Source organism: Anguilla anguilla, chromosome 5 (assembly GCF_013347855.1).
Source record: "Anguilla anguilla isolate fAngAng1 chromosome 5, fAngAng1.pri, whole genome shotgun sequence".
NCBI lineage: Eukaryota > Metazoa > Chordata > Actinopteri > Anguilliformes > Anguillidae > Anguilla > Anguilla anguilla.
Genome location: NC_049205.1, coordinates 5,102,481 through 5,112,574, shown reverse-complemented (window position 1 = coordinate 5,112,574; position 10,094 = coordinate 5,102,481).

The following is a 10,094-nucleotide window of genomic DNA, read 5'->3' as shown; positions in this document are numbered from 1 at the left end:
ACTACTAATTATTTACTAATTGTGCTACTCGACATGTTTGACTTTTTTATGTTAGTTGAGAGTTTAATGTTAGATGTGTTCAGCTAATTTGCTTGCTGCGTTGACATAGCATCATCTTCTGGATGCACTTGGTGATTAATGGAAAGGAACCAGCCACCTGGCCACAGGCATTTACAGTGCGCACACACCAGATAGGTGTGTGTAGTAGGATAATGACTACTGACCAGTCACAATTGTTTGAAGCAAAATTTCATGGGGCTTGGTTAAAAATTTTCTGTGTAAATGAGTCTGTGTAAAAATCCCAAAACTTTTTCATTTATAGTAACTCTCCCCTACCTCTTCGTCTGTTCAATCACACCTTGCTGTTAAAACGTGTTTTTATTTAAGGTCATTAAAACTATTATAGTCTGTCTCGGTCTTTTCTGCCAGATCTACAGCTAATCCCGTTCAGTTTAGGCCTATCTTCAAATTGTGGTGTATATATTCAAACGTCAGTCTTTGTTAGTCTTAATCTTTGCAAACAGTATCATGTTTGCATTAATCTTTTCCGGTGGAATCCGAAACAATCGTATTTTCCAGCTTATTTCAACGGCTTGGATCTAAGCTCAACTGTCTTTTGGAGACAGAGACGAGCGTAACATTTTGGTAGAATACAAAACAGTAGCACAAGACAGAACAAAAAATATATTCCATTTTTTAATTTGAAAAAAAAAATGTCGTTAATTTCTTGCTAGTGTGTGTTTTTAAGACTAGAATATATAACAAATGAATTAAACCGTTGCCTAACCACATTTTCAGATAGTGGGAGACTTGTCTACCTCGCCACAAAAGTGTTTTTTCCCAGCACAACGGAATTTTACTTTTAAAATAGCCCTATATGATCCAAATTTATTAAGATATGAAGTAGAATTAATTTTCCCAAGCGATTAAAATGTATTCTACATTTAAAAAGTTCTTATGTAACCGTTAGAGAATAAAGAGACTTGGAAAGTCGGCTAAAGGTTACCTCTCATCTGTAGGTCACGTGGACCTAGACGTTTATAAATGTTTTAACGTTTTCCAGGACAGTTGAATGTATTTTAAAAGATGCAGGATACTTCACACACAGCATAGTTACGAGGACGAGAACACATTCGGCAACTGCACAGCAGGTGCTGGGCCTAGAATTTTGTAGATTAAAGTGTCCTTTAACAAATCCTTACCTATTCATTTTAATTAGAAAAATCAGTAAGAACTAGACTATGCCAAAAAAAAAACCTAAATGGTACCATCTTTTATATTCAATTCTATTTTTTAGGGTCGGCTACTAGATATTATCAGGCAGATATGATTTAACAGATGCTCAGTAGCCCATTCCTGCATTTAAATATTTCAGTAGCCTATATTTTGCCGTTAACTGGCGTATCCCTACTTTATTAATTAGGCATTGGCTACGCGTAATGCCACGAGTGTTTGTCGCGGAAGTCACGGGGATCACAGGCGCATTTTGCCATTTTTCAGCTTCCCTGACATTCCCCATTTTTTGCAATTTTCACGATTTCCTCCGTTTTTACTGCTTTCGGTTATTTTTTGTATGATATCTGTCAAACCTTAACGTAGCCTATGGTGTTATTTGTATAGGCACACATTTTAACAATATTACCGAATGGTGGAAGAAACAAAGTGCAACGCAACTATGCACAAGCATTCTGGAATGCGATGGGATGAAGATTCCCTTCCTTGCCGGTTGTTGAAATGAGATGTTTGACGGCCCCTGTCAACGATTTTGATGCCCACTGCTCCTTCCCCCTTTACTGTAACATTCAGTGACAAGAGGCGCCCCATCGAAGACCAAACCTAGAAATGTACAACATGTTGTACTAAACCAAACTTCAAAGAAATGAAAACGGACGCAAGGTAATCGTGTTTCATTTTGGTGATGTAATTAGAGCAGCTCAACTTCACGCAACGTTGTTCAATACTTTATTAGTTGGCTATTTGGTTCTACCAGCGGGTTTATTGTCCGTTGAGTTTTTCGAAACTTCAAGAATTTGTTACTGCTCCGTTGATTCTTTCAAAACTTCAAGCACTTGTTACTGTTGGTGACGTTGAGCATGTTATTTCAGTCATTATCCACTGCCGCACATTATATCTACTAATTAATGTATTAAATAAACGGGTTTTAAATTCTAACTGACTGCTCCACTGCTCCACCAATATTTTCTGTGTCAAACACCCAGCCTTATTTATGCGTTTAGTTTTTGTAGGCCTACTAAAACCTAGAAACTGAAAGTATGGCCTTTGATTCTGCATGAAAAACCAATATGAAATAATTTATTGGAGTAATATTTATCACAGTCTCCTTTTAAAATTATTGTTTCTTCTACATTGTATTTCCCCCTTTAGAGCTAAACACCGTAGTACCCAAAATAAATATAACATATTTGTTATTGTTCCCCTGTATAACTGATGTTGGGATGCCCGAAAAGAAGAATATAAATTATGTAAATTTGTGACTGTATGTTGAAATCTAACAGTTAAACAAACAAACTAAAAATAACTCGTTGAGACGATTTTTTCGTTAAATCTGGACAGTTAATAAATTGACCTTCCAAAAAATTAATTAATTAAATAAAAAGGCAACAGGCCATTTAAAGAAGACCCGGGATTCCTCGCGCACAGTGCAGCCTCGCGACATATTTTTTTTACTTTATTTAGGAGCAGAGCCGGGTGGATATCTGCGCAACCGCTTTGTGGTCGGTCTTACTCGAACCAGCGGGGGGCGCTGTTGTTTAATTAGAATTTGTTTCTTATCATTGTGCATCACTGGCCATGGGAAGGGTGGTATGCGTAAAACCCGCCAGTTAAAATGTGAGAGTGAATCAATCAATCAAATTTTAATTGTATAGCGTATTTTACCCCCACAGGAGCAAACCTAAGGCAACAGTGGCAAGGAAAAACTCCCTGTGGCAGATGGGAAGAAACCTTGGAAGGAACCAGGCTCAAGGGGGAAACCCATCCTCCTCTGGTCAGCTCAGGGTGCCGACTGATGACCAACATGTCAGTCAGTTTAATAAGGTTTATGATGTGGCTCAGATGATGGGTGCTGCCAAATTGATCCTAGATACAAGAATGACCTTGTCATCCAAGTGATTTTAATCGTGGGAGTATACGCCCATCTTGAAAGGTTTAAGAACCAGAAGGACAAGTCAGATCAGTCTTTCTTTGGAATCTCAGTTGGAATCTCAGATCTGTAGTGCAGACAGGATCAATCAAACAAACAAATTGTAAAGTGAAGAGTCATGAGATTTGAGAAGATTCAGCTCTTCCACACTAAAGTGACACATACAGTGATGATCAGTACCAGGTACATACAAAGATGATCGAAGTACACTGATACGACACCCCTGTTTATTTCAATAAGTGTATGTGAGGTGACAGACAGATAATTTAAAATAATTCTATAAAAATAAATGCCGTAAAATGCAACCATCACTGTACAAACTGCTATGGAGTTACATGGTGTATTAATCAATCATCAATCAATCAACTAAGCAGTTTATAAAATGATGCCTCGTACCACCAATGTAAAGCCTTCTTTTACTCTTAACATATCCTTAATTTCAAATGAAAACGCTTCAGGACAGTCAAAAACATACCGCAACTGCAACGAGACAAATTGAGGTGGAGTTTAATTGAAATCGAGCCATTTTGAAGTGGAACTGAATTGCAAGTTAGTCATCTGGAATTGGAATGGAATTAATAGGCATTAATAGCCTATATATTAAAATGTACTGCATTTTTTAACATTACTCTGGAAAAGGTTTTGTATTTTTCTGACTTCCAGGTAAAATAGGTTTTCTACCATACATTACTGTAAAAACTGTAATCAAGTTAGATCTTCACATTTATTAAATATACCTTGTGCTACATGAATTTCAAAAATAAAAACATGTATTTAGAATTTTTGCCTTTTTTTCCCTTTTGGACATAAGCCTATAGGCTTTTATATTTTGCTGAATTCCTGGTAAAATTGTTTTTAGTAATTTATGATGGGAAAACCTCTGTGTATTCAAGTTATTTCTTTGGATTTATTAAACCTACCTCATGCTACATCAATTTCAAAGATAAAAACATGTATTTAGAATTTTTGCCTTTTTTTCCCATTTTGGACATAAGCCTATAGGCTTATATGTTTTGCTGAATTCCTGGTAAAATAGGTTTTTCCATCATAAATTACTAAAAACACTGTGTATTCAAGTTATTTCTTTGGATTTATTAAACCTACCTCATGCTACATCAATTTCAAAGATAAAAACATGTATTTCGAATTTTGGCCTTTTTTTCCCCTTTTGGACATAAGCCTATAGGCTTATATATTTTGCTGAATTCCTGGTAAAATAGGTTTTCCCATCATAAATTACTAAAAACACTGTGTATTCAAGTTATTTCTTTGGATTTATTAAACCTACCTCATGCTACATCAATTTCAAAAATAAAAACATGTATTTAGAATTTTTGCCTTTTTTTCCCCTTTTGGACATAAGCCTATAGGCTTTTATATTTTGCTGAATTCCTGGTAAAATAGGTTTTCCCATCATAAATTACTTAAAACACTGTGTATTCAAGTTATTTCTTTGGATTTATTAAACCTACCTCATGCTACATCAATTTCAAAGATAAAAACATGTATTTCGAATTTTGGCCTTTTTTTCCCCTTTTGGACATAGGCCTATAGGCTTTTATATTTTGCTGAATTCCTGGTAAAATAGGTTTTCCCATCATAAATTACTAAAAACACTGTGTATTCAAGTTATTTCTTTGGATTTATTAAACCTACCTCATGCTACATCAATTTCAAAGATAAAAACATGTATTTAGAATTTTTGCCTTTTTTTCCCCTTTTGGACATAAGCCTATAGGCTTATATATTTTGCTGAATTCCTGGTAAAATAGGTTTTCCCATCATAAATTACTAAAAACACTGTGTATTTAAGTTATTTCTTTAGATTTATGAAACCTACCTACCTTTTTTTCCCCTTTTGGACATAAGCCTATAGGCTTTTATATTTTGCTGAATTCCTGGTAAAATAGGTTTTTCCATCATAAATTACTAAAAACACTGTGTATTCAAGTTATTTCTTTGAATTTATTAAACCTACCTCATGCTACATCAATTTCAAATATAAAAACATCTATTTAGAATTTTTGCCTTTATTTCCCCTTTTAGACATAAGCCTATAGGCTTTTATATTTTGCTGAATTCCTGGTAAAATAGGTTTTTCCATCATAAATTACTAAAAACACTGTGTATTCAAGTTATTTCTTTGGATTTATTAAACCTACCTACCTTTTTTTCCCCCTTTTGGACATAAGCCTATAGGCTTTTATATTTTGCTGAATTCCTGGTAAAATAGGTTTTTCCATCATAAATTACTAAAAACACTGTGTATTCAAGTTATTTCTTTGGATTTATTAAACCTATCTCATGCTACATCAATTTCAAAGATAAAAACATGTATTTAGAATTTTTGCCTTTTTTTCCCCTTTTGGACATAAGCCTATAGGCTTATATATTTTGCTGAATTCCTGGTAAAATAGGTTTTTCCATCATAAATTACTAAAAACACTATGTATTCAAGTTATTTCTTTGTATTTATTAAACCTACCTCATGCTACATCAATTTCAAAGATAAAAACATGTATTTAGAATTTTTGCCTTTTTTTCCCCATTTGGACATAAGCCTATAGGCTTATATATTTTGCTGAATTTCTGGTAAAATAGGTTTTCCCATCATGAATTACTAAAAACACTGTGTATTCAAGTTATTTCTTTGCATTTATTAAACCTACCTACCTTTTTTCCCCCTTTTGGACATAAGCCTATAGGCTTTTATTTTTTGCTGAATTCCTGGTAAAATAGCTTTTTCCATCATAAATTACTAAAAACACTGTGTATTCAAGTTATTTATTTTTATTTATTAAACCTACCTCATGCTACATCAATTTCAAAGATAAAAACATGTATTTAGAATTTTTGCCTTTTTTCCCCTTTTGGACATAAGCTTATAGGCTTTTATATTTTGCTGAATTCCTGGTAAAATTGGTTTTCCCATCATACATTACTAAAAACACTGTGTATTCAAGTTATTTCTTTGGATTTAATAAACCTACCTACCTTTTTTCCCCCTTTTGGACATAAGCTTATAGGCTTTTATATTTTGCTGAATTCCTGGTAAAATTGGTTTTCCCATCATACATTACTAAAAACACTGTGTATTCAAGTTATTTCTTTGGATTTATTAAACCTACCTCATGCTACATCAATTTCAAAGATAAAAACATGTATTTAGAATTTTTGCCTTTTTTCCCCTTTTGGACATAAGCCTATAGGCTTATATATTTTGCTGAATTCCTGGTAAAATAGGTTTTCCCATCATAAATTACTAAAAACACTGTGTATTTAAGTTATTTCTTTAGATTTATGAAACCTACCTACCTTTTTTTCCCCTTTTGGACATAAGCCTATAGGCTTTTATATTTTGCTGAATTCCTGGTAAAATAGGTTTTCCCATCATAAATTACTTAAAACACTGTGTATTCAAGTTATTTCTTTGTATTTATTAAACCGACCTCATGCTACATCAATTTCAAAGATAAAAACATGTATTTAGAATTTTTGCCTTTTTTTCCCCTTTTGGACATAAGCCTATAGGCTTTTATATTTTGCTGAATTCCTGGTAAAATAGGTTTTTCCATCATAAATTACTAAAAACACTGTGTATTCAAGTTATTTCTTTGGATTTATTAAACCTACCTCATGCTACATCAATTTCAAAGATAAAAACATGTATTTAGAATTTTTGCCTTTTTTTCCCATTTTTGACATAAGCCTATAGGCTTATATGTTTTGCTGAATTCCTGGTAAAATAGGTTTTTCCATCATAAATTACTAAAAACACTGTGTATTCAAGTTATTTCTTTGGATTTATTAAACCTACCTACCTTTTTTTCCCCTTTTGGACATAAGCCTATAGGCTTTTATATTTTGCTGAATTCCTGGTAAAATAGGTTTTTCCATCATAAATTACTAAAAACACTGTGTATTCAAGTTATTTCTTTGAATTTATTAAACCTACCTCATGCTACATCAATTTCAAAGATAAAAACATGTATTTATAATTTTTGCCTTTTTCCCCCTTTTGGACATAAGGCTTATATATTTTGCTGAATTCCTGGTAAAATAGGTTTTCACATCATAAATTACTAAAAACACTGTGTATTCAAGTTATTTCTTTGGATTTATTAAACCTACCTCATGCTACATCAATTTCAAAGATAAAAACATGTATTTAGAATTTTTGCCTTTTTTTCCCCTTTTGGACATAAGCCTATAGGCTTATATATTTTGCTGAATTCCTGGTAAAATAGGTTTTCCCATCATAAATTACTAAAAACACTGTGTATTTAAGTTATTTCTTTAGATTTATGAAACCTACCTACCTTTTTTTCCCCTTTTGGACATAAGCCTATAGGCTTTTATATTTTGCTGAATTCCTGGTAAAATAGGTTTTTCCATCATAAATGACTAAAAACACTGTGTATTCAAGTTATTTCTTTGTATTTATTAAACCGACCTTATGCTACATCAATTTCAAAGATAAAAACATGTATTTAGAATTTTTGCCTTTTTTTCCCCGTTTGGACATAAGCCTATAGCCTTTTATATTTCGCTGAATTCCTGGTAAAAAAATAAAAAACACAAAATTCACAAAAAAACATCCAGGTTCCAGGACGTCCTAATTAAATGACACACTCCCAAAATTAACCTGGATAGGAATATAGAAATGTAACTTTATTAAGGTACTCTCAAGAGGCAAGATTGTACAATCCTCACATTACAGGCATTTAAATCTATTTCTAAACATTTCTGGCTTCATAATAATATAGATTTTTTTTTAAATTAGCATGAATGAGAGAAATATTTAAAAATCAACTTCCTATTCAATGATGCAAACATTTCTGCTGGTTTGACCATCACACATTACTAATTTAGATGATTGTTCATCAACATAAATGAAAATAATGACAGAATAAAATTATTTTAATGTTTCAGTTTACAAAGGTAAATCTGTAGTCCTGTGTGTTTTGGATTATCTGCCATGAAATGCACTGTTCTTGCTGCTAATCTTCAAACAAACACAACTCTTTCGGGGTTTTAGGCAATATTGACAATGCAGATACTTTTGCATCAATACAAGTAATAAACAAAATCAAATATTTCATGACAATTTCACTTTTCAGAGGTAGTAGGCCTAATATATCATTTGTATGCTGGTAGATTTCCTATGAAATAAATTCCTCCTGTTGTAAGCCAGTCTTCCAAGGGAAATCAGACAAAACAAGAAACAACGTGTCTTTGAGTGACCCACAAAATGTAAATGACACCATCATAAACGTCTTCTCAGATTTACAATGTGAGCAGTATAATGCAGAGTAAGAGCATCTTAAAGCTGCTTCATTCAGCAAAAATGCAGATTTTTATTCACTGAAGTGGGAGACTTTCGCCACCTTGTGGTCAATCGTTGAACACGTAAACACTTTGCTTTTCTTCATACCCAGCCCTGAAGAACGCACCCAGAATGTGACATGTTATTAGGAGTTTCCGTTTTCATTTTGAGGTGTCAATTATAGGTGACAATTACAGATCACAATTATTAAAACTGAACTTATTCATCGTTGAAAAAAAAATCACTCTTATAGCGTGGCGTCTTGAACAAGGCAGTAGTTTAGACGACCAGATATTTCTATCCCCCTGAAGTACACTGAAATTCGTTTGGACGCGGAAGACTCAAAACAACAAAGTTAGAAATGAAAGCGAAACGCCACTCAATGCGCAAAGTGAGCGACGCATTCCGTCTCACAAAACATTTGATTGGTTATTTAAGGCAGGAGGTTTATCAGCTTCAGGTGCAGTAAAACAACCAAGAAATGGCCCTGGGAACAACTCATCTTATTTATACATTCCTCCTTTCAGTCTGTCCTTATTATCTTAAATCATTTAAGATACCAGCAACTTGACCACAGAGAGAAAAATATTTTTAAAAATCAAGAAAAATACAAGTTCAAGGGAAACATTTTATATACGCAATTGGTTTTTACATGGAAATAGTGCAAGGTCAGGTTTCAGTTCAACATCCAGCCAAGTTTCTTTTTTCCTTATTAATTTTGAACACAGTGTCAGCTCTGTCCTTTGTTAAATAAAACAAATCAAAGTATCTTAATACGGAACACAGACATGGGCGATACACGTTAAACACAGACAAATCAACAAGCCGCCTCAGCAAAAAGATCAACACTTGAAGAATAAGTGGACATTTAAGCAACAAATATTCACAACATGAATGTCAAAAACAGCCACAAGCTCAACGGTGCAAAGTTAGAACTCGAAGGAATTAATATGAACAACATTTTGTCATGTGATTTAAGGTGGGTCCTTTGAAAAAATTATATAAAGACTTACAAGCACTGCATGTTACCTTCATAAGCGCTAAATACACGGTCATAAACACTCATACCAACAGACAGACAGGGCGCTACATCATGGTAACTTCACTTATGATACAGGTTATGACATAATGCACCCTCTGAGGCCTGTCAACATAGCAGAAGTTTTTTTAAAAATTTTTTAATGAACGTTCCCAGTGCTTATGCAAGTCTTATGTAACATTATAACACTCGGAAAGTGCGTGTCATGTGCCGTTATAACACGCGGAAAGTGTGTAAACCCTCACATTAGAGGAGAATAAAACCTGAGGAACGCTAAAAGAACCACAGACAGAACGACAGGAACGCGAGGAGCAGGGAGAAGAGTCCCGCTGACTTTATTACCACCAAGTAACCGTTTGGCGGAGGGTGCACCCCACGGGGGGGGGGGGGAGGGGGGGGAGGGGCTGGCAGGCCACTCGAGAGCATGTGACGGACCACGCCCCCGGGAACACCGGCACTGGGCGACCGAATTAGTCCTTGGGGCACAGCAGCGAGGCGCAGGTGTGTACGTCGACTCCGTAAGGTCCCGGTTCGAGGGGAAAAACAAAACAAAAACTGAAGACGTT